At 43.3% G+C, this 26,751-nt stretch overlaps 1 long non-coding RNA gene across 1 annotated transcript in view; it reads right to left on the bottom strand.

The window, feature by feature from the left end:
• LOC122790326 overlaps positions 1-10,842 on the bottom strand; it is a 76,813-nt gene extending 65,971 nt beyond the window's left edge. The window contains exon 1 of the long non-coding RNA XR_006362989.1: positions 10,729-10,842. This is a non-coding gene — a long non-coding RNA (uncharacterized LOC122790326). The remainder of the gene's footprint in view (positions 1-10,728) is intronic.
• Positions 10,843-26,751: the final 15,909 nt, after the last annotated feature.

Below are 26,751 nucleotides of genomic sequence, written 5' to 3'. Positions count from 1 at the left end.
ACACACCTGCCTTTTTTCCTCTGTTCAAACACAGCTTGTGGGACAGGAACCCTCCCAATTCTGACATTTCATATATCTTCCTAATTACCCCTGTTACTCTATTAGAATGCAAATGTTTCCAATGTCCTACTCAATATCCAAGCTGACTCTTCAGAAAGCTTTCCCTTCATCCAGACCCACCAACAATGGCAGTATTTTCATACAGTCCACTTCCATCTGGATCATCACTGTTCTATTAATGCTGCCAAATGTTTACCTTCCCTTCAAAAAACACATTGATCCATATGTATCAATTCTGAAAACATTTTTACAATGCTCTTAGCTAGCACAGGCAAACACTTTATAATCATGGTTTAAAATCGAAATGTGTCTACACAAACAAGAGTATAAAGAGTCTTTACTCTCTCTAGGGAAAACAACCAGAACATTCTTCCAAGATGCTAGCACCCCCCCCCTTTCAAAATACTATTAAACGAAACCTTCCAGATCTTTTCCACTTTCTTCCCTCCTGACTTCCAAACCTCCACAGAATACAATCTGCTCCTGGAGACTTCCCAGTAGATTGATTATACAGCACTGTTTTTATCTCATTACCTTCTGTCTTAACTAATTGTTGAGCCTTATCTTCCTCTAACCTTGGTGTAATCAAGTCTTCCATAAATACTTCCATTTGTGCCTTTTCCTTGGTTTCCACATTCCCCTGCTTTACATAAATTTTCATAACATTTCTAAAATATCTCTAATACTGCTATAAGATTTCTGGTTATTTTGATATAAGCTAGGTTTGGACACAACCCTTTCTATTTTCTGTTGCCCAAGTCATTGTGTGCCGACAGCTTTTGTGCTCCAGAGTTATCACCAAATAGTTGCTTAACAGCAACCTCTCTAAACTCCTGTATGTTATCCAAGTACTCCCTTATTTTTCCCTTTAGCACTCTGCAGTTTATTCTCTTCCTGTTGTATCAGATTTATCTTATTCTGCAATGCTTTAACCTCAGTCAGCTCTCAAAATAACATACTGCTTCTTTCCCGTATATCTAGATTTTATTTCTGCCCTCTTGTTAAACACAATTTTAAGTTTATCACACTGACTATCCCATCTAAAGAAATTTCTGTATTCCCTTAACTCTCAAATTTCCACTACCCATTCTTCAAACTGCTCTGTTTTTTTTCCTTATTGTCATAAACAATTTTAGTTCCATATGTTTCTACATTCACTTTGTTATAGCTGTTTACCTGCTAGATCTGTAGTTGCATTTACAACATATTTTTCTGTTATCTGCAATTTTCATTTTATACTTTTACTCATGCTGTTAATTTAAGTGGGCCTTTACAGAAATTCAGTTATGTTCTACTAAAGAATGGGTTAAAAACATCAACATATTACAGAAAGTTATCATCTGTGAACTGTGTGTAACAACTTCATTTCTTTTCAAGTAACAAATTTCCTATAATGTATGAAAGACATCCTTAAATGCCTGATAATCTGATCATTTTATTCAGTGACTGTGCAGGTATTGTGTGCAAACAGCAGTTTTAAGTGGTTATAGAAAAATGCACAAGGAAAGATTGGTATCTGATAAAACAGTGCTAACTGGAAGTTCTTCCATAATAATGATAATGCACAAAATCAGAAAATAGTTCTAAATCTGATCACTGAATTTTCTACTTCCAGTATTCCAAACTGCAACTCTGCTCCCCACTACTATTTCCAAATCCAACAAAACTTTCACTAAGCAATTTGCCACAGAGAGGCACAGCCCTACTTCTTCCCTGAAAATGACCTTGCTCCTCAGGTCATTCTAAATATTTCTGTGGACTGACTAATGTAGAATTACACAGCATCAGCAGTTTACCCAGTTTCATTTCATACCTGGAACCTCAAATTGTACACCCCAACTACACATTTATAATGCACATATTTTTCAACTGTGGCTGCTGCACACAATAAAAAAAGGCATTTTCAGCTGTTGCTTCCACTACTACCCAACAAAAACACATGATGTAGACAAATAGTCCTATCTCTGAGGATGTATGTGTACGTCAAGACTGTAGACGTTAGCTTAGATAGTTGCACATTTCTTCTGCCCTCTAATTCATACTGTTTTGAGAGATGCACAAAAATGTAGTCGGGTAAATACATCGAACATCTCTGGGTACACCCTTGCATAGAGTGCTTCATAGTTATAGTCCTACCTTATAAACTGTCTAGGCAGAACTCCAGAATTTTCTATGAAGTATTCAGCTAAATTTATTACCTTTCTCCCTACCTCCCTGATTCACTGGGGTCATTTGGAAAAGCCAAGGTACTGTACTGTATCATTCAAACCAGGTAGAGCTTTTGGGGAGGACTGTGCTTAAAGAAGGAAAAGCAATGATCTGTGTTATAAAAAAACACCTAATTGTGTTCACATTTTCTTGAATCAGCTCAGTCATGGTAAATGGGATTAACCTCGGTGTATTGGTTATTGTTCTTGACTCCTAGCTGAATGTAGGGCTCGTCTTCAACACTTTTATCAGAACACATTCTAACAAAAAATGAACCATGAACCTATGAAGTAAAAAGCCAGTGATTTGGGAAAGACCCCCTGCCTATGCACACTCCTGAGTTTCTAAATATACCAATTCCAAGTTTGCATAAATGTGGGACGGGGAAAATTTCCTTGCCACCACTGTTTTATGGTGTCACTGCGACAAACACAAATGCTTCAATGAAATAGCAAATGTGTGTGTATGTTATATATGTACATATACACACATGGATACACATTACTGCTCACTGAATGGTGCAAATAATGCAAAAGTTGACTTGACTGGTACGAGTTTGCATAACTTCTTTAAAAGCTGTAGCACTGTAGAGCAAATAGGGCTACGACCTCCCATCTGTGCCAGAATGGGATTTTAACTTTATTTTTATTTATATTTTGCTTTTGTTTACTGTGTCTTCCATCTGGGTTTAGTCAAAAATTAGAAGTTATGTACTTACCATAACGTTCCATCTGAGTAGGTGGATTCATTTGTCTGCAACCTGTGGGTTATGGATCCGATATCGGATCTGAACCGGCATGGTTTATCCAGCTATGGATCCGAGCTCTTAGCTTCTCCCCTCAACCATAATGCCCTGCTCTCCCTACATGACCTCAGATCGAGTTTGCCCTGAATCAAAATACCCTAGAAAGGGTAACACATAATATGCAGGAAACTGACAAGGCCAGGGGGATAGGAGGGCGGGATGGTTGCAGACAAATGAATCCACCTACTCAGATGGAACGTTATGGTAAGTACATAACTTCTAAATCTGAAGTAGGAGATTCATTTGTCTGCAACCTGTGGGACAGAGTCCCCAGCTACCTGAATCTTGGGCGTCATGGAAGGATATTCCGGAGCACCGCGGAGCCAAAGGATGCTCTACCTCTAGATGTGATATCCAGCTTGTAATGAGAAATAAAGGTATGAGATGAAGCCCAAGTGGCTGCTGAACAAATATCATCCAGAGGAATCCTAGCTTTAAAGGCCGCTGAGGTAGAAACTGACCGGGTCGAATGGGCATGGACTCCCTCTGGTGCGGGCCTCCCAGAAGCTTGGTAAGCTAAAAGAATACACTGCGAAATCCATCGTGACAAGGAGACTTTGGAAATTGGTTTACCCAGATTGAATTTGGCAAAGGAAATGAACAACTGGTCGGATTGCCTATGACCAGCTGTCCTGTCAAGATAAAAACGAAGCTGCCTGTGAACATCCAAGGAATGCAGCTTGTATTCACCCTTGTTCTGATATTTAGGAAAGAAAACAGGGAGGTTAATGGACTGATTAATGTTTGCTTCTGAAGCTACCTTAGGAAGAAAGGAGGGATTGGTCCTGAGGTATACACGGTCCGGATGGAAGACCAAGTAAGGAGGCTTCATGGATAAGGCTTGAAGTTCAAACCCTTTTGGTCAAGTAATGGCTACTAAAAAAGCAGTCTTGAGGGACAAGAATTTAAGATCTACTGTAGCCGAGGCTCAAGGGGAGCGGTCAAGGCCTGAAGAACCAAAGAAAGATCCCACGGTGGAACCGCCTGCTTGACAGGGGGTCTAAGGAGAAAAGTGCCTTTTAGGAAGATTTTACATAATTTGGCGGACATAAGAGGTCCAGAGTCATGACCAACATGATAGTGTGAAATGGCCGCAAGCTGCACTTTAACCGTTGAACTACTGGCACCATCATTAAAAAGAGTGGTTAGGAAGTCTAGCACCAGAGGAAGGGGAACCGTTAAGGGATCTAGACCCTGCCGCTCCGCCCAAATGGAGAATCATTTCCATTTACTGCGGTAAACTTTTCTGGTAGATGGTTTATGAGCCGCTACCAGGATGGCCTTAACGGGGGACGAGATACCGGGAGTCCTAATTAGGAGTGGAACTGGAGCAGCCAAGCAGTTAGCTTCAGGTTGTCCAGATTCGGAGTTGGTAGGTTCGATGGGTGTGATATCAGATCCGGAATGGGATCTAGTATTCAAGGTGGATTCACCGAGTGAGACCTTAGGTAAGGGAACCAGATTTGTCGAGGCCAGAATGGGGCAATGAGGATCATTCTGCACCCCAACCAAGAGGCTTTCTGAAGAACTTGGAGCATCAGAGGCAAAGGGGGGTAAGCGTAAAGAAGACCGGGAGGCCAAGCATGCACCAGAGCGTCTCTCGGGGAATCCTCTGGAGGAGGGATTAGAGCGAAAAAACTGTCGCACTTGGTGTTTAAGGGAGACGCAAAGAGATCGCAACAAGGAGTTCCCCACCATGCGAAGATACGTTTCGCTATTTGAGCATTGAGAGACCACTCATACAGGGAGAGAATGGTGCGACTGAGCTTGTCCGCAAGGATGTTGGACCGAACCGGAATATGCGTTGCGATGAGAAAGCGGTTGGTGCAGATCACCCATTCCCATACTCTCATGGCTTCCCGACATAGAGAATAAGACCTGGTTCCCCCCTGTTTGTTGATGTACCAGACCACCGACATGTTGTCTGACTGAATCGCAATTGTTCCAAGGGGAAGAAAGTCCTGAAGTGCTCGCAACGCCAAGAGCACTGCTCTCATCTCTAGAACATTGATATGCAGGGAGGTCTCAGAGTCGTTCCACGTGCCTTGGACCATCCGGCCTGCAAAATGCCCCTCCCCCACCCGAGGCGGGAGGCGTCCGTGGCCACCGTGGCGAGAGGGGGAGAAGCACAAAAGGGGCGGCCTCCATGGAGATCCTGTGAATGGAGCCACCACAAGAGAGACCGCTTGCAAGCCTTGCTGATCGCAATGGGATGATGCAGAGGTACAGCAAGGTAAGACCACTGAACTTGAAGTGTCCACTGAAGGACCCGCATGTTGAACCTGGCGAGTGGAATAAGAGATATCGCTGCCGCCATGGACCCTAGAGCCCTCAGGACCAATTCCGCCGGAACTGAGCTGGAGTGGAGGATGGCCCGCACCTGGAGTCGCAGATTCCGAACTCTGTCGGCTGTGAGAAAGGCTCTTAACTCCCTCGTGTCTAACCTGGCACCTATAAAATCTATTAACTGAGTAGGGGCCAGGATGGATTTTGCTACGATTATTGTGATGCCCAGGCGGGGAGCTAGATGAAGAAAGGAGTCTCGCGCCAAGGAAAGTAGATGCCTTGTTGGGGCGGTAAGAAGCCAGTCGTCCAGGTACGGAAAGACCTGCACCCCCTGAAGCCTCAGGTGGGCCGCAACCACTGCTAATACTTTGGTGAACACCCTGGGGGCTGTGGTGAGACCAAAGGGAAGGACCCTGAACTGGTAGTGACTGGCTCCCAGCCGGAAGCGAAGAAACCTCCTGGAGCGCCTGTCCATTAGTATGTGGTAGTACGCATCCTTGAGGTCTATAGAGCACATCCAGTGATTCTCTCCCAGGAGGGGGAGGATGGATTGCAAAGTGACCATCCGGAACTTCTCCTTGGGAACTGCCAGGTTTAACAGGGACAGGTCTAAAATTGGTCTTTGGTCCCCCGTCTTTTTTGGCACTAAAAAGAACCTGGAGTAAAACCCTGATCCGATCTGGTCTGGGGGGACGGGCTGGATGGCTCTTTTCCCCAGCAGATGGCCAATTTCTGAAGCGGCCTCCCAGTGACCGGGTGGAACGTCGGGGAGGGATCTTAATTTTGGAATGTGATGAAAGGGGATCTTGTATCCTCTGGATATAATGCAGAGGACCCAGCGGTCTGATGTTATGGACTCCCATGCCGCTAGGTGCTCGAAAACGTCCCCGACTGCCTCCAGAGTGGAGCAGTAGGGCAACCCCTCAGGGCTGCTGCGCAGGCCGTTCAGAGAAAGGTTCTCTGGACCCGAAATTCCCGGGAGCCCCTCTGCCCCTGGGGCGTCCTCCCTGTCCTCCTCTGCCATGGAAGGACTGGTTGTCCGGAGCGGTTGGGATTGCTGTGACTTCGAACCACATCTTCTTCTGGCCCTTTTGGTTCCTAGAGTAGGACCTCTGGGGCACAGAGAACGGATTCCACGGCAGACAGCGTCTTCCCGCCCTTTTGCTCTGGGTCAAGGTGTCGCGAACTGTTTTGCCAAAAGGGCAGAACCATCAAAGGGGCGTCATGGCGACGCCTTGACGGGCTCTGTGAAATCAATGACGGAGCCAGGCCTGGCGTCTAGTGACTAGGCCTACTCCTGCAGCTCTAGCGGCTCCCTCAGTAGCATGGGACAGCAACCGCATAGAGGTATTCATCACGGATCGAAGAGTGGCCATACGGGTGGAGTGCAAATGTTTGTCCTCCTCCGACATGGACTCTGGGGGGGATGCAGCATATTCTTTAATAAGATCGCGCTGCATCCTGGTAACATGTGCCAGATAGTTGAGCGCCCTTCACTGAGAAGGTCGCTGAACTAAACATTCGCTTCCCCAAGCGGTCCATCATCCGAGACTCCTTGCTCGGAGGATGGACTGAGGGACTCTCCTGGGCGAGTTCCTTCTTGGTGGCTGCTGCCGTCAACATGGCATCTACTGGAGGCCCCTTACTCCAGTGGGCACGGTCTGTAGGGGGGCTAAGGATTCTGTCTGGCCTTTTGGGGACTGGCTCCACGGTGTCCGGTTCTTTCCACGCCCTGGTGGTAATAAGGTCCACCAGGGGGTCGGCAGGAGGGGACACCCAAGAGGTAGACGGGCCCGCTTCGAATGCCTCCAAGAACACGGACTCGTCCGAGGAAGACTTGGGGGCAGACCACCCACCCCTTATGCAAAGCATTTCCATGATGTCTCCAAAGCTGACATCCTCGGGGGGGTGATCTTGGGCAGCCTTCCCTTTCCTCCAAATCCGTGTCTTCTGTTAAAGACTCGGGGGAGTCTATGTGCCTCCTTTTACACGTATGCTTGCGAGGTGCTTCCTCGGGGGGGGCTGTCCGAGGAGCCCTCGCAAGCAGTGTCTTGTTCCAATGGAACAGCTTGGGGCATTGAAGCGGGCTGTCCCAGTGGCCAGATGGTGGAAGCCTGACCCAGTGCAGATGGAGCGCGGGAAGGAGCCAAAGCAAGTGCCGGGGGTCCGGAAGCCCTCAACAGAGCCCTCTCCACTACATCAAAAGCCAAAGGGGAGCCAGCCTCAACCAAAGGATCCGAAAGTCGGCTCCCCCTCGGATCCGAAGAGTGGATCGGAGCCGGCCCCTAGACAGTGCCGGACCAGTGCGCTCCAACACAGACAGCGCTGAAGACACACTAAGTCCCCCGGATCCGAAGCTCGGAGCCAGGCTCCGAGAGGTCGGATCCGAAACACTCGAGGGCAGGGTCGGATCCGAAGTACCTAGTACTATCAGTGCCGACCCACCCCCAGCTCCAAAGCTGCCCGGCTCCGAACTCGGGTAGCGGGTCGGAGAAGGAGCTATGGGCTTGAAAAATGGGGTCGAGCCCCCCCCCCCAGAGGGGGAGGAGGCAGGAGCACTCCCATCTGCATCTGGGCCTGGATGAACCTTCTCATCATCCGGTCCAGATCGGCGTCGGAAAGGCTATACATAGACCTCAAAGAGGCTACCGAGGTAGGCCTTGAGTGCCTCCTCGATAGCCTCGACGGAGATCGGGTCTCCTCCTCCTCAGGCCCCGGTGAAAAGCAGACCGGAGCCGGGGGGGGGGGGGGAGCCAGCAGCCAATGAGGCCGGAGGAGAAGCCCGCTTAGCTGGCGGGGCCGAAACGGAGGTCTCGGCCCGCCGCTTGTGGTGCTTCTCTCTCCGGTCCTTTTTTCTTGCTTCCCTGTCCTCCAACCCAGCAGCGGGAGGTTGAGTCCCAGGTGGAGGAGGGGGAGCAGGTGAGGAGGGAACTGTAGCAACAGTACCCACCACAGGAGCGGAGGCCGAAGCCGAGTCCGGGGGCAGAAGTCCCACCAGGACTAGCTTCGACCTCCGCTCCTTCAATGCCCTGGGGTTGAACCCTGCACAAATGGAACATCCAGAAGTGAGGTGTTCAACCCCAAGGCATCGAACGCACCGAGTGTGGCCATCAGCAGGGGAAAGCTTATGGCCACACTCGGTGCACTTCGAGAAAATTGCCTTAGGGGCTTCTGACATAACTAAAGTCTTTTTTTTTTTTTTTAAACCAAATAAAAAAAAAGACAAACAATTAGTGCTAAACTAGCGCACACACAAGGCCCCAAACAACACACTAAACAAAACTCCGAACCAGCGAGGGGAGGGAATTAAAATAACATTTTAGATGTAACAATTTAAACCCAAAAGCATCAAAAAACTAAAGGAAACCTAACACAATCACACAAATTTAACTACAAAAAAGCAATTTAAAGCTTTAAAAGAGTTTTTTATAGAACTTAGCTGAAGAGCTCAGACGATCCAACTGGTTACCAGCGCGGCAAACTAGATCTGAGGTCATGTAGGGAGAGCAGGGCATTATGGGTGAGGGGAGGAGCTAAGAGCTCGGATCCATAGCTGGATAAACCATGCTGGTTCGGATCCGATATCGGATCCATAACCCACAGGTTGCAGACAAATGAATCTCCTACTTCAGATCCCCTTTTCAGTGGAAGCATGAGGAGAAAACCTCCAAGAATTACAACCATTGTAAAACAGGCATTCAGTACTATATATGAACAGACATTACAAAATACACATTAACAGTTACACATATTTGCTAATTAGATTACATTCATATGAAAACAGAGGCAACTATTACAGTATAAAAGATACGTATACATTAGGAAATGCTGCACATCGAGCATTTGAAAAGTTGTATTAGTGGGTTTGTCTGATAAATAGAAGTCATGTGATTACTGCATAGAAATACAAAGAAATGGAGATGAGAGAACAAAGCAGGTACATTACAAAATGTTAATACTGTAGTTAAGAGGTAGGGTGTAAAACAGGTTCAGAAACAACTGTATGTATGGCTATAATATGGTTTATAGTAGAGGAATAGAGATAGGGGTGAGCAGTGTCACAAAATAAATTATATAGCTAAGAGATGCTAGTAAAACTGTTCAAGTATTTGTAAAGACTGTTTGAAGGGCATAGAATTCTAATTGAAGAGAAATGGTTGATATGCAAGCTGAAAATAACAGTGGCATTTATCTTGGAGATGTACTAGAGCAGTTCCATTGATTTGATGGGCAAAGTTTTAGTTGTATTTAAAAGAGTTTGCAGTCCGAATGGATTTAAGTTGTAGTAGGATTGCTAGTTAGCAGGCAGCCTCTTAACTCTCAGCTCACAAAAAGATATGAAATTTCTCATCATTATCCATGGATGGTAGTCTGTAACAGAACAAACCGCTAGAACTACGTTTACTCTTCTAAGGATGATTTTGTAAAGGACAAGATCAGCTACAAGGGCTGCAAGGATGGACTCAGATGTAGACACTTGACTAATACTCCATGCATTTAAAATAATGAGTCAGGTGCTGGGATTATACGTTACTCATGATGAGGGTGGATGTGGCCATAAAAGCCTTTATAAAGATAGAAGAAAGCTGACCAATCATAATGCTTCTCATCTTTCTGGATATGCTCTTCCACCTTCGTCACACCAGTGAAAAATAATTTAATGCGGACCACCACAAATGCACACCTTTGCTTTACAATATAAGAAATTAACACATTTAAGTGGTCCATTTCCTTTGTTTTTAATGCAGGTAAAACTAAGGTGACAGATAAGAAATGAAGGGTCAAGTGATGGTCACAGATGCATGGTCTTCTTCAAAGCTTAGTGAAGATGGACAGAGAAGACGTACTGATAAAGCAAACACTGACTAAGAGCTGCAAACCATCAATAAATAGAAGGAAATAAACTTAAAAGCAGTAACAAAAAACAATTTCAGTTGTAGACAAATCACAAGTGAGGTGTACTGAATGTGGTGTTACACTCACCACACAGGAAACACAGTAAAACTTTTAGAGAGGAGGGTCCACAGCCAAAAAAATGCTGGCTAGAAAGATACGTGTCGGTTTCCACTACTGAACTATTACCTTGCACAACTGTCCTGTAGTGCAGTATGATGGCAGACAATCTTCAGCTGTGGATTCCAGAAGAAGAGAGAATCTTCTTCCATGATCACCACTGAAAATGTCCAGGAATCTCAAAGTGTGCTTAACTTCATATTATGAGGCATTTAACTAAAACATCCATCAGTACAACTTCTCATCAGAGTACCACAGCTTTAGCCTTATGTCAAGCACTGGGTCCTCACCACTGTAAAAGTGGGTTACATAAAAGCACCTTCTTACCAGTAAGCAAACAAACAAAAGCTGTTTACCCAAACAACTGTAGAATATCTTGCTTGCAGCCAAACGTGAGACAGTATGAGGTGCCAGAGTTTCAAAATCAGTTTCTTCAAACTGTTCTATTTCCTCTCTAGCAATCCTGTAAAAAAGCAAATGTGTAGAGAAGTTCTTATTAAACAGACCTGGAAGCAATTATCCAAAATGGTGAATGAAAAGATAGTGCTCAGATTAATGCTCTGTACTATGTTTATTTCAGTTAATTTCACCAAGAAATAGGTACAGTGTCACCACCTTGAATAAAAATATGAATGGAGGAAAATGGAATAATGAAACACAAATGACGAAACAAAAGTGTAGCAGTATTGATTCAAATTTCAATTAAAATGCAGCAAATTAAAACAAACGGATGTAAGTAAATTGAGCTACTTTATTATACATTACTGAATGAATACAGATGATGGAAAACTATGCAGCAAAATAAACTACAACAGCAGATGCAGCTATACAATGCAGCTAAAGAAAGCTGGAAAAATACTGGCACACGTGAGTTTTGCAACAGTTTTAATATGATTATCCAGAAGAACAATACTGTGTGAAGATCCATCCTCAACCCCTTTTTCCCATTTTACGCATGGGGTCGGGGTGTCACTTCAACAGTGACAATCATCTCAAGCCAAGGTTTTTACACTGCTGGGGGCTATCCCTGCCACAGTAGTTCATCCGTACCACTCACTCACTTATGCACTCGCACCTACTACCAATTTAGAGTGTCCAATCCACCCACTGCATGTCTTTTGGAACGTGAAAGGAAACTGCAGGACCCAGAGGAAAAGTACAGTTTTGTACCTACCATAAATGTAGATGTTCGAGGATTCCATTGCTGCAGTCCTTACTATTGGGTATAGTCCGCATCCAGTCGGCCCGAATACCAGAGTATAAGGCTGACGTCGGTCAGGGCGCATTAGACTGACGTCAGCACGTCAGGGTACTAATGCGCATGACCGGCGCCATATCCTCAGTCTTTTCTTGCCCCAGATGTCAGAAGACCCTAAAAGACAAGGCCCAAAAATACCTGTACCAAAACATGAACAATATATACAAAATATAAGCAGGTAAATCACCTACACAACCACCCCTAAACACAGAGGGAAGGAGGATTGATTGCAGCAATGGAATCCTCGAACATCTACATTTATGGTAGGTACAAAACTGTACTATGTTCTTCGTCTTCCATTGCTGCAGTCCTTACTATTGGGTAGAATCCCAAAGCAGAGGTAAGGGAGGCTGGCAAATCATAAAGAAGCAGGAGCTGACAACATGCCTTGCAAAACAGCCGTGGCAAAACCAGCCCTAGACTTAGAGTAGATAGGAAGGTGAGAATGCTTAGAGAAAGTATGCACTGAACTCCAAGTAGCAGCTTCCAAAATATCCTTAGTTGCCACCCCCCGTAGAAATGCTGTTGAAGTGGCAGTAGCCCTAGTGGAATGAGGCCTAATCCCAGCTGAAACCTCCTTGCCATGATGGGAATAACAAAATGCAATGCAAAAGCCAATCCACCCAGAAATAGTTTGTTTTGACACAGGCTTGCCCTGCGAACTCAAAGCAAAAGAAACAAACAACTGCTGAGACTGCCTAAAATCCTTAGTCCTGCTTAAGTAACAACGCAATTCCCCGTGTACATCTAAAGTATGCAAAACCTTTTCCCTTTAATTTGGGGGTCTGCATAAAAGGTAGGCAAATGAATAGTTTGGTTCAGAGCCACACTAGAAACCACCTAAGGCATAAAGGAAGGATTAGTACGTAATGATACCCTATCCTTATTGAAAATCAAAAAGGGCTCGACTGCCATAAGGGCCTGCAACTCAGACACCCTGCTTGCAGAAGTAATAGCCAACAAAAAAGCAGTTTGCCATGACAAAAATTTCAATTCAGCAGTAGCCGCAGGCTCAAAAGGTTGTAGAGTAAGTTTTTCCAACACAAAATTGAGATCTCAAGCAGGAGTAGGAGCTCTACGTGGGGGTCTTATATTATTTGCCCCTCTAAGAAACTGCTTGAACAAAGGATGCGAAAACAATGGTGGGTCACAATCATAGTGAGCTGAGAATGCTGCAGCATGAATCTTAATGGAAGAGAAGGACAGACCCTTGTCCAGTAACTCAGTAAGATATGGAAGAGCCATACTCAAATTAGGCTCAGAAATCTCCAAATTCTTTGCTTTACTCCAAAATAAAAATCTCTTCCATTTTGCTGCGACACTTTCCTTGTACTAGGTCTTCTAGCTTCCATAATCACATTTAAAACTTGTTGAAGAAGTTGAGACCTGCTGTGTTTCAACACAGAATATGCCAGGCTGTCAGATGAAGAGAGAGAGAGGCTTGACATTGAGCAGATGACCGTCCTGCTGGGATAACAGATGTGGAATCAAAGGTGAAGGCCATGGAGGCATCTTTACCAGACTCCGTAGTAGAGGGTACCAGTGTTGCCGAGGCCAATCTGGAGCCATCAAAATCATCCTTGGCCTATCCTGTCTGACCTTTAACAGTACCTTTGGAAGAAGAGGCAGAGGTGGAAAGGCATACACATGAAGGTTTGTCCAACTGAAAGACAGAGCATCCACTTTCCAAGCTGTGTGATGAAACCCTTTGTGCAAAACTGTGGCAGCTGGAGGTTTAGTGGAGAAGCGAACAGATCCATGTCTGGAGTTCCCCATGACACTGTCAATTTCTGAAATACATGAAGATCCAGTTTCCACTTGGGGATCCATGATTTGTCTGCTTAACACATCTGTTAAGGAGTTCTGTGCTCCTGGCAGAAACCTTGCCTGAAGAGTTAGGTGCAAGCGTAGCTAGTCTCCCATAAAATCATTGCATGCCTGCATAGAGGATAAAAATGTGTTCCCCCTCGTTTGTTGAAGTACCACATGACAGTTGTGTTGTCTGTTAGAATCAACACCTGCCCTGGAAGAAGTAACTCCTTGAAAGCCAGCAATGCGAACTGGACTGCCAACATCTCCTTATGTTGATATGTAGATGCTGTAGTCTGGCAGGCCACTTGTCTTGTATCCACTTTCCATTGAGATGAGCTCCCAAGCAATGTCTGAGGCATCTGTCAGTAAAATCTGACACGCCTCTGGCCGGGTCACAGAGAGTCCCTTGTTTAGGTGACATTCCTGAGCCCACCAAAAAAATTCACTTTGATGGCAAGGTATTATCTGAATGACAGTGTCTAAATCCTGGCAGTGCTGTGTCCATACATGTTTGAGATACCATTGTAACTTCCTCATATGCAGTTTGGCATTGGGAAGCACCAGAATACAAGATGCCATGAACCCTAATGCTTGAAGGACTGTCTCTGCAGTCAGCACGGACTGATGAGATAGTTGATGGAAGTAAAGTGACAGACTCTTTTGTTTGTCCGGGGTTAAAAGGCCATCTGGGCTGCTGTATTCAGTCTCACACCCAGAAAGCACATGTCTTGAGAGGGTACTAGACTGGACTTTATTTCGCTCACAGAATACCCTAGGCATCTTAGCACTATAGAGGGTACAAGACTGACTTTATTTCGCTCACAGAATACCCTAGGCATCTTAGCCCTGCTATAAGATATACCAGATGCTGTAGAAGGTCTTCCTTTTCTTGAGCCAGAATCAGGCAGTCGCCTAAACAAGGATAGATTTGAAGTCCTTGAGCCTGAAGTAAGCTATTACTGGAGCCAGAACCTTTGTGAATACTCTGGGCAGTAGATAAGCCAAAGGGCAATGCAGAGAACTGATAATGAGAATCTCCAGCTCGAAACCCAGAGACTTCCTGTAACTTAGCCTGATAGGCACATGAAGGTAAGCTTCCTTGAGATCTAAAGTTACCATCCAGTCCCAGAAAACCCCGTTTAAGGCACATGGGGAACCTCGATAGAGTGCCTCCTCGATAGCCTCGACGGAGATCGGGTCTCCTCCTCCTCAGGCCCCGGTGAAAAGCAGACCGGAGGCGGGGGCAGCAGTTAATGAGGCCGGAGGAGAAGCCCGCTTAGCTGGCGGGGCCGAAACGGAGGTCTCGGCCCGCCGCTTGTGGTGCTTCTCTCTCCGGTCCTTTTTCCTTGCTTCCCTGTCCTCCAACCCAGCAGCGGGAGGTTGAGTCCCAGGTGGAGGAGGGGGAGCAGGCAAGGAGGGAATTGTGGCAACAGTACCCACCACAGGAGCGGAGGCCGAAGCCGAGTCTGGGGGCAGAAGTCCCGCCAGGACTAGCTTCGACCTCCACTCCTTCAATGCCCTGGGGTTGAACCTTGCACAAATGGAACATCCAGAAGTGAGGTGTTCAACCCCAAGATTGACCGAAGAGTGTGGCCATCAGCAGGGGAAAGCTTATGGCCACACTCGGTGCACTTCGAGAAAATTGCCTTAGGGGCTTCTGACATAACTAAAGTCTTTTTTTTTTTTTTTAAACCAAATAAAAAAAAAGACAAACAATTAGTGCTAAACTAGCGCACACACAAGGCCCCAAACAACACACTAAACAAAACTCCGAACCAGCGAGGGGAGGGAATTAAAATAAAATTTTAGATGTAACAATTTAAATCCAAAAGCATCAAAAAACTAAAGGAAACCTAACACAATCACACAAATTTAACTACAAAAAAGCAATTTAAAGCTTTAAAAGAGTTTTTTTATAGAACTTAGCTGAAGAGCTCAGACGATCCAACTGGTTACCAGCGCGGCAAACTAGATCTGAGGTCATGTAGGGAGAGCAGGGCATTATGGGTGAGGGGAGGAGCTAAGAGCTCGGATCCATAGCTGGATAAACCATGCCGGTTCGGATCCGATATCGGATCCATAACCCACAGGTTGCAGACAAATGAATCTCCTACTTCAGATCCCCTTTTCAGTGGAAGCATGAGGAGAAAACCTCCAAGAATTACAACCATTGTAAAACAGGCATTCAGTACTATATATGAACAGACATTACAAAATACACATTAACAGTTACACATATTTGCTAATTAGATTACATTCATATGAAAACAGAGGCAACTATTACAGTATAAAATATACGTATACATTAGGAAATGCTGCACATCGAGCATTTGAAAAGTTGTATTAGTGGGTTTGTCTGATAAATAGAAGTCATGTGATTACTGCATAGAAATACAAAGAAATGGAGATGAGAGAACAAAGCAGGTACATTACAAAATGTTAATACTGTAGTTAAGAGGTAGGGTGTAAAACAGGTTCAGAAACAACTGTATGTATGGCTATAATATGGTTTATAGTAGAGGAATAGAGATAGGGGTGAGCAGTGTCACAAAATAAATTATATAGCTAAGAGATGCTAGTAAAACTGTTCAAGTATTTGTAAAGACTGTTTGAAGGGCATAGAATTCTAACTGAAGAGAAATGGTTGATATGCAAGCTGAAAATAACAGTGGCATTTATCTTGGAGATGTACAAGAGCAGTTCCATTGATTTGATGGGCAAAGTTTTAGTTGTATTTTAAAAGAGTTTGCAGTCCGAATGGATTTAAGTTGTAGTAGGATTGCTAGTTAGCAGGCAGCCTCTTAACTCTCAGCTCACAAAAAGATATGAAATTTCTCATCATTATCCATGGATGGTAGTCTGTAACAGAACAAACCGCTAGAACTACGTTTACTCTTCTAAGGATGATTTTGTAAAGGACAAGATCAGCTACAAGGGCTGCAAGGATGGACTCAGATGTAGACACTTGACTAATACTCCATGCATTTAAAATAATGAGTCAGGTGCTGGGATTATACGTTACTCATGATGAGGGTGGATGTGGCCATAAAAGCCTTCATAAAGATAGAAGAAAGCTGACCAATCATAATGCTTCTCATCTTTCTGGATATGCTCTTCCACCCTCGTCACACCAGTGAAAAATAATTTAATGCGGACCACCACAAATGCACACCTTTGCTTTACAATATAAGAAATTAACACATTTAAGTGGTCCATTTCCTTTGTTTTTAATGCAGGTAAAACTAAGGTGACAGATAAGAAATGAAGGGTCAAGTGATGGTCACAGATGCATGGTCTTCTTCAAAGCTTAGTGAAGATGGACAGAGAAGACGTACTGATAAAGCAAACACTGACTAAGAGCTGCAAACCATCAATAAATAGAAGGAAATAAACTTAAAAGCAGTAACAAAAAACAATTTTAGTTGTAGACAAAATCACAAGTGAGGTGTATTGAATGTGGTGTTACACTCACCAAACAGGAAACACAGTAAAACTTTTAGAGAGGAGGGTCCACAGCCAAAAAAATGCTGGCTAGAAAGATACGTGTCGGTTTCCACTACTGAACTATTACATTGCACAACTGTCCTGTAGTACAGTATGATGGCAGACAATCTTCAGCTGTGGATTCCAGAAGAAGAGAGAATCTTCTTCCATGATCACCACTGAAAATGTCCAGGAATCTCAAAGTGTGCTTAACTTCATATTATGAGACATTTAACTAAAACATCCATCAGTACAACTTCTCATCAGAGTACCACAGCTTTAGCCTTATGTCAAGCACTGGGTCCTCACCACTGTAAAAGTGGGTTACATAAAAGCACCTTCTTACCAGTAAGCAAACAAACAAAAGCTGTTTACCCAAACAACTGTAGAATATCTTGCTTGCAGCCAAACGTGAGACAGTATGAGGTGCCAGAGTTTCAAAATCAGTTTCTTCAAACTGTTCTATTTCCTCTCTAGCAATCCTGTAAAAAAGCAAATGTGTAGAGAAGTTCTTATTAAACAGACCTGGAAGCAATTATCCAAAATGGTGAATGAAAAGATAGTGCTCAGATTAATGCTCTGTACTATGTTTATTTCAGTTAATTTCACCAAGAAATAGGTACAGTGTCACCACCTTGAATAAAAATATGAATGGAGGAAAATGGAATAATGAAACACAAATGACGAAACAAAAGTGTAGCAGTATTGATTCAAATTTCAATTAAAATGCAGCAAATTAAAACAAATGGATGTAAGTAAATTGAGCTACTTTATTATACATTACTGAATGAATACAGATGATGGAAAACTATGCAGCAAAATAAACTACAACAGCAGATGCAGCTATACAATGCAGCTAAAGAAAGCTGGAAAAATACTGGCACACGTGAGTTTTGCAACAGTTTTAATATGATTATCCAGAAGAACAATACTGTGTGAAGATCCATCCTCAACCCCTTTTTCCCATTTTACGCATGGGGTCGGGGTGTCACTTCAACAGTGACAATCATCTCAAGCCAAGGTTTTTACACTGCTGGGGGCTATCCCTGCCACAGTAGTTCATCCGTACCACTCACTCACTTACGCACTCGCACCTACTACCAATTTAGAGTGTCCAATCCACCCACTGCATGTCTTTTGGAACGTGAAAGGAAACTGCAGGACCCAGAGGAAACCCATGTGACCACACAGAGGTCATGCAGACTCTGCACAGAAGGCACCCCAGCAGAGAATCGAACTAAAGAACCTCTTGCTGTGAGATGACAATGCTAACCGCTGCACCACCATTATTCATAAATTTAAATTTTCTTTATGGATGTCTTGTCCCCAAACCTACTTAGCAGGAGCAAGCCCCATACCCCCTTAATTATTATTTCTGAGGTCACTTCATGTCAAGGAATATGATAGAGAAATCTCAGAATGCCTTTTGTTTGCAGAATCAGCGGGACAAAATGGAATTACAGGCTTGTCTTTTACAAAATAAAAAAAAAAAATCTCCAAATGCTAGGGTAGGACTGGAAATACAAACTATAGTAAAAGCCACAAAAGTTCAACAGCTTACAAACCCCGGTCTGTTCAGAACAACAAGATGCAAATCTCCAGAAAATGTTGTGTAATAGGTAGGACCATTAAAAAACTTCCAATAAAAATTATTTAAAATAAGATAAGCACTTTTGTTTTGTTTCACCACAAAACGTCATCAGATAAATTCAAGGAAGTAGGGCTAAGAATTTATGTAAGAATTTCAGGAACAAACCACACCAGGATCTCTTGTAGACATACCAGTGAACAGAAAGGAAGTTCCGCATGCATTAACACTTTCCGTGAATGTTCTTGAAGCTCTCACTGATGACACAAAATGCCATATATCTACCAACAAAGAGGGTGACTTCAAAATTATTAACTATACCACACACTGTATTGAAACAGCTCTCATTGAAGTCCTTGGTAAGGGCATGACTTTCATGCCTTCCAGGAGAACCAACATTCCTGAGACCTTGTTGGATTTGAAGTGTTTTGTTTGTAAATTACATTTTAAACTGTTATTAATGAAGATACACAATCTACCCAATTTCTTCGAGATTCAAGTACTTTTAACCCTCCATTGAACCCATTACTGCACATACTCGAAAAAATCTGTGACCTGGACACAAGACATATGGGAAACAAAGTGTCGAACTACACCTAATCTGTCTAGAGAGGAGGAAGAAGCTTTACATAATATCAGAAACAGTGGCCTAAGATTTATGGAGCCTGAAAAAGGTGGGGGCCTTGTCATCATGGAACAGAAAGAATACTCCAGGAGAATTAAAGAAATGTTGAACAGCAGTGTTTACTTGAAGTATCCAGAAACAAATTAAATCAGGCATACAAGAGGATCACATCCCACATTTAAAAAAATGACATGTTTATAGAGGGAAGAGTCAACATCCAAGAATTTAACTACTTTAACATCTCTCCTGTGACGCCTACAATTTTTGGGATCCCCAAAATCCACAAGGACCTTAACCCTCCTATGCGTCTCACTATGGACAGTCAGGGATCTATCACTCAGGCATGTGCTAAGTTTGTGGATTATAATTTAAAAGACATACTTAAGACTGAATCACAAGTTTGCAAAGACCCCTGGGAGTTCTTAAAAAAAAACATCCATAACACCACCTACATGGAGACTGACCTGTCACTATTGTGGTTGATTTATATATGGTGATACCACATGAGGTGGGATTAAACTGGTTCCATGAGTTTCTTGAAAACAAAGGCTTGAACAACAATCAGACTAGTCTACTGGTAGATTTGTTGAAAATTGTCCTTACCAACAACTATATTTTCCACGAAAGGACAATTATATCATCAAAACCAAGGTGTGTCCATGGGGACAAATTATGGCTCTATTTACGTCAATATTCTTATGGCTAAATGGGAAAAAGCCTTTGTGTTCATTGGCCCCTTTTATACGTCTGACATTTTACATCAGATACCTGATTTATCTGGCAGGATAGTGAGGAAAAGCTGATGGAATTTATGAACTACATCAACTCAAGCACAGAGTTTTGAAATTTACAATAAATAAGAAGACTGATATTTCTTATCTGCATCATTTTGGCCAAGGACTCGAATAATGGTCATTATATTTTGAGGATTTATTGAAAGCCAACTTACTCCAACTCCTTCCTCCATTTTATGAGTGTGCATCCCCTTGCCAAAAAGAAATCAGTAGTAAAGGGACAATTTGTGAGGGCTGCAAGAATGGTCACCCTGGAACAACAATTCTGGGAAGAGTGCTACCTTGGAAAATATGTTTCTCGCAAGAGGTTACCCAAAAGAGTTTGTAACTGACAAGGAGAAAGTGGTGAAGAAAAGGAAAAGGAATTATTACATCCCAATACTCAATAATGGTGCTGTTATATCTGAAACTGGCAAAGAAAATGACAATGGAACCAGTGATCTGGGGAGTGCCTTCATTACAGACTTTAACCAAGACCATCAGACTATTAGATGGATACTGAAAAAGAATTGGGATATTTAAAGAAAACAGGGAACTTTGACAGCTACTTCCAGAGCACCTGTCGGTGGTTTTCAGAAGAGGGAAGAAAATAAAGAAGATGTTAGTAGGTACTGTAACACTGCCAGCCCGGCTACCTGGAATTTTTTAAATAATCATGCGTCATTTGTGAATATCAACATGATTCATATGCTTGTTTTACAAATGTAAGAGAACTAAATGTTATGTGTATATTAAACTGCTGGTGGAGAAGTGTGTTGAACAGGGTTTATGCAGTACTGAGCTTCAAGGATATGTCCACAGTGTACCCTACTGGAAAAGAATATAAATGTACACCTGTGCAAATGTATGTTTTAATAATAGAAGCTGGAACGTACAGAGTTAACTTGCAAAACTTCAAGAGAATAAGTTGAAATTGTGTTATCTCTCAGTTTCAGTGAAGCAGACACAATGTCTAGAGCTAGAGGTTTTTCTATAGTCTTGGAGAGAAGTAATTACTAGGTCTAAAATGTAAAGCTGTTTGTTTTAAGATTTCCAGTTCTGATCAAACATCTGCGATATGTATTTTTAACACAAAGATGTTAGTTTCTGTTAGCCTGGCAACTGAAGCCAGGTGACAAAGAGAGATGTCATTCAAGCTGACCCAGCAGTAATGCCTGATATTAATTTAAAAACTCTCTTAGAGAGACTTGGCATTTTGTATTTGACCTGGAAACATCCATCAGCACTTCTGCCTGCGTGTTGTCTGTAAGAAGTAGGACATATTATCTCTCTTAGATATTGATAGGAGTATAGTAAAGATTAGTTTAGATGTTTTCTGTATTTATTTGAGACTGTCCTGCCATGTTGTTTTAAAATATTTCCTGTGATTTGAATTCAGAAGTAACCATGTTGATTGAGTGTTGACTTTTTTTTATTACTTATTATTAAATATATTTAAACCCATCTTTGTGGTTGGTTTGTTTAGAGATATTTAAGCTCTTAAGAGTACTGGCATATGCATTTGGTGACACTGTATAGGCCACTCCTAAGTAGCCTTGCTCTTGATCAGACTACAAAGTTGGATTGGTCACTCTTTGGTAAGAGCCCTAGCTGATAAGGGGTTTTGGTGGCAGTGGTAACTACCTTATAGTCTGGGCATAAAGGGGCATAGCTAGTAAACCTGTGTCAGCCTTTCACATGTGTGTTTATGTATAAATCAAATCTCAAAGTGTGTGTGTATGTCAGCTACTTGGGCAGGGACACGAAGCACTGGTTGGACAGAGAGTGTGTTGGGAGGACTTGGCTTGGAACTCTGGCTAAGGACTCCACTCTGTAACTGTGCCAGTGGAGAGTCTTATTGGGGATCTGGAGAAAGAGGGAGAAACCAGCCCCAGACTGACTGTGATCTCTGTGTGCTCTTAAGGGAAATTGTACTTTACTGTATGTGTACTTGTCATCCTCCCATTGTGTACGTCCCTCACTGTTGTCAGTGGTGAGGACCGAGGCTCCTTGATTACTGGCCCAGTGTAGGGTGTCACAGGTACAACGCTTAATATTAATGCAACCAGTAACATTTGTAGAATGACCACGTTGGCGATGTTAGTTCTGTAAGTGGATCCAAGTGGGTGATTCTTTTTGGATAAAAAAAAACATGTTAGGGTTACAGAAAAATTTGATTGCAACAGCAAAGGTGTGGTCTACGCTGTTCTCTGCCAGGTGTGTCCATCATTTTATACTGGAAAGTCTGAATGTGCCTTAAAAGAAAGGATTTATAACCATCTTTATGGTATACGAAAAGGTAAAATTAAGAATGCCCTGGCTAAACATGTAACAGAATTTCATAACCATTACTTTTATTTTGTAGCTGTCAAGCAGATCCACCAAGGGGCTAGAGAAGGCCCACAGTATTTATTTCTAGAAAGAAGGGAAGTATTTTCGCAGCTGATGTTTGGTCAGGTATTGATGAATGTGGTTTACCTTTATATCGATCAAACATGATCGACTGGCCACTTAATCGACTCATTTAAGCGAACCGAAACCGCAAAAAATTTTAAATGTTGAAAATGTTGAATTTCGACATTTCCAGCCATGCCACACCTCCACACCAGTGCTACCATGGGTCAAAAAGGGGCGGGGTTTTGCCATTCGCTTATGCGGAATTCGATGGAGACGTTCGCACTTCGGTATTCACGGAAGCAGTTTCGCCCATATTGGGATCGATGATGTAAAGGTAAACTGATGAATGTATCTCCATTTCCAGTCTGTGAAAATTAAAGGCTTTAAGAAGATGGAACAAGTTTCCCTTTAAGGGGGTGCTGGCTCAGTTTTGACACTTTGGCTACTGAGGAGTGAACTTTTACATAAATTCTTAGCCCTACTTTCTTGGATTTATCTGATAAAGTTTTGTGGTGAAACAAAACACAACAAAAGTGTTTATTCTTAACTGAAATAATTTTTATTAAAGAGTTTTTTTAGTGGTCCTACCTACTACGCAACATTTTCTGGAGATTTGCATCTTGTTGTTCTGAACAGACCGGGGTTTGTAAGCCGTTGAACTTTTGTGGCTTCTACTTTAGTTTGCAGATTTGTTGCTTTTTCAGCTTTAGGACTGGAAATACATACTTTGATTTACAACAAATTACTGCAGATATTCAGAAATGCTGTTATCAATTTTATCTGGAAATTTCCCAGACACCAACTACTAGCTGAATGGTACAGCCTGAAATATGCATCAAGTTTCCTATGTGATGAATTAACAGAAATGCATACCTGCACAGTACGTTACAAACAGTTGTTCAACAGACTGTCAAAGTACTTTAGCTATTACACTTACCTTAGTCGAGAAAATCACCCTGTCTTCTGCATTCCACTCACACTTGTCAGGAATTCACCATTCTTCCCTCCTCCCTCGCCAATGAACCACTACTCCCTCTTTTCCCTTGCACACTTCCTCTAGCATTTATCTGGTGCTTTTTTTTGCGGGGGGGGGGGGTTGTTTTCAAGCAATGATTTAACTACTTAATTTGCACTCTGGTGCTTGAAAAGAAATAAAATGATGTAAATACAAATGGTAGGTGATATATGGCACACTTTATAACAGCATCTGAAATGGAGGAAAAACAAACTAGCAAGATAACATACTATAAAATAATGTACTATTGAAAATAGAAATCGCAAGTGTAACACTTCAGTTACATGTACAACCATAGGTTCATAGGTTGGTACTAGGCTATCAGCCCTAGGGCTTATACAAGCCTAGACATAACAATTCCCTGGCTATTTCTTCCCACACTATTTACTTCCCTGGACCCCTGTCTAGCAGGACGACTGACATGATCCCTGGGGTGAATTTCCTTTCTCCCATCCAATCATCAAGGTTCCTTTTGAAGAGAGCCAAAGAGGCACTCTGCTTGACATGTATGGGCAATTTATTCCAGAGTCTGGGGAGTCTCTGGGTCAGGCACCTATCTCTCCAGCATGTTTTGTTTATTGTGATGACAAGGTTTAGATCCCTGGAGCGTGTGGCTCTGAGGGACTGGGATTTCTTTAAGTGAGCATGTCCAACAGCTCTGGGTTTGACATTTGCTTGTATGTTAAGCAGAGATCGCCTCTGAGTAGACTATATGCGATAGAGTATAGCTGGAGTTTTTTAAGGCGGTCAGCGTAGGGCATCTGCTTTAGGCCTGTGATTTTTTTAGTGAGGTATTTCTGCGACCTTTCCAGTTGTTGCAGATGTCTTGAGAGGTACATACCAAACGGGGCATTGTATTCTATAATGGGTCTAATGAGGGATGAGTACAGTGGGACAATGACCTCCTTTTTTCTGGATGAAAAGCCCTTAGTGATGAGGTGTGCCACATAGAAGGATTTCCTGACTGTTGTGGTGATGTGGTTATCGAAGTTGAGACCACTGTCCACCTGTCTCCCTAAGTCTCTTATCACACTTTCGGTGTTTAGTATACTGCCACCTATATGGTGATTCACAGATACATGTTTTTTCCAAAAGGGGATAACTATACATTTCTTGGCATTGAGCTTGAGCCCATGGCTCTGGCACCAAGCATATGTTTCTGTAAGGTCCTTTTGTAGAGTATCCACATCATTTGGGGATTCAATAATGGCTCCCAGTTTGCAGTCATCTGCAAACTTTGTTAGCCAGAGTCCCTTAGTGTTGGCCTGTACTTCAGAGAAGTAGATGCCAAACAAGAGCGGTCCCAGGACTGAACCCTGAGGTACTCCACTTGCCACTTGTCTGGAGCTGGATTTGGAGTTGGCTACTTTTACAGTGTGCGTTCTATCAGTAAGCAACTCATTGGGTGATGTAGGGATTAATGCCCAGCTTAGTAAGTTTATCTATGATTCCAGAGTGGGGGATGGTGTCAAAGGCCTTGGCAAGGTCTAGATAGCCTGTGTGGACTACCTTACCATTGTCCATGGCTCTGGAGACTGATTCGAAGAAGTCAATCAGGTTCAGGAGACAAAATCGGCCCTTCACGAATCCAAACTGGGTGGGGTCCACTGTTTAAAGGTTGCCAATGTCTTTGTTTATAAGTTCCATGATAATATGCTCCATGGCCTTGCAGATAAAGCTTGTCAGACTGATGGGACGGTAGTTTCCGGGATCCAAGGTGGATCCCCCCTTGTGGAGTGGGATAACTGTAGCTCTGCGCCACTCAGTGGGCACGAAACCTGAGGTGAGGCATGTATTCAATATTACAGTAACTGGAAGAAAAAGCACTAAAGCCAACAATACAGGAGCACGCAATATAGCAACAAGTCCAATAAAACTAAAATACAGCTACACAGTGTTTATTTCCAACAGTTTTTTTTATATACAATAGATCCAAAACACCAGCAACACACTACACTTGCCCTGACACCTGGAGAGCTTGGCATGTCTCCTCTGGCAAGCAGTCTAATTTTCTTCAATCTCCTTTGGTGCTTGAAAACAAAACAGACAGTACTGAACATAGCACTTCCCTCACAGCATACGGTAACTTCAGCTACAGGTGCAGGACTACTGTACAAACTAGAAACAAACAGCTTACTCTGTCTTCACAACCTCTTTTTCCCCAATGGTAGAGAAGGTCTGAGTGAGACCTCCTCAAGCTTGAGTCAGGCATCTATTCTAAAAAGGGGCCTTCACGGTGACCCAGAAACCATTTCCAATGATGCCTGTGCAGCAGGTGTAAAAACATCTTGTACTTCCTGCTGCCCCAGGTGAGAACCCTGCCAGAGTCTGACCCTGCTGGGCCCACGTTCACTCATTCGGTCAAGCCTAGGAGTTAAAATGGTAGCAGGAGTGCACGCCTCATATCACAGACCATGTGAAGTGCATTAATAGGCAGCAAAGCAATATGATGCCTTTCAACACTTGCAAGATGAACATGGTCAGCAGTACAATGCAAATGATTAGTAAGGACAGTTCCACAGGAGTGCACATCTTACAACTCCTCAAATCGTGTGAATGGAAACAGGCAGCTGGGCAGAACAATGGTCATGGTTGTTACCACAATGCAGAGTGTAACTGGTGTAGACTTGGTCCACACGTGTGCACACCTTACATGACCCTCCCATCCATGCACTAGGAGGAACAAGTCTTACAGCATGGATTAAGGATGATAATGCATCAGGTTACTGGAGTGATTCATGGACTGTTGCACTAAATCACTTCACTGGCATAACAGTCACACTACCAAGCCTGTTTCAGACTAACAGTTGACACCGTTTTACACAAGACTGTTATAGCTCGCAATGGACTGAATCAGAATAAAGTACACTGTACAGTGTATTGTTATAGAGGGAAACTGACACCAGACAGAATAAATGCCAATGGACCTCAGCACTGCAGTAACCACTCAATGGGGTATGGCAGCAAGAAACACTGTCATACAGCAGCGTAGTCTGAAGAAAAATAATGCACAGGCCATAACAAGAGATTTACAGGCTGGGGTGACCAACTTAACAGGACACAAAAAACTGGTAGAAGAGGCTGCAATCCTGTGGGAGAGGTTATCCTAACAAGGCACAGTCAGGATAGGTTGCAGTCCTGTCAGGTGCTCAGCCTTATAGCACAAATGGAACATAAGCAAGCCACTGTTGTCCTTTCCTGTGTCAACACACTGAACCACATCCACAAAGACAGCAAGACAAGTTGGGCCTCTGACACACTAAGCAAAGACTGTACTACTGGCACATGTGTGATGACAGCACACCTTGCTCACATGCTGACAGCCGACCCACTATGCGACGGTGACAGCACAGTTATCCTATAGCAGTGTTTAGGACTAGGGCCACCACACTGATGCTGAGGACAGTTTGGAGGCAAGTGTTGATCTG

The sequence above is a fragment of the Protopterus annectens genome, chromosome 16.part0, assembly GCF_019279795.1.
Source record: "Protopterus annectens isolate FY-2018-M chromosome 16.part0, PAN1.0, whole genome shotgun sequence".
NCBI classification, from domain to species: Eukaryota; Metazoa; Chordata; order Ceratodontiformes; family Protopteridae; genus Protopterus; species Protopterus annectens.
Note: the sequence above shows the minus strand (reverse complement) of the source record. Positions and strands in the feature narration are given on the sequence as shown.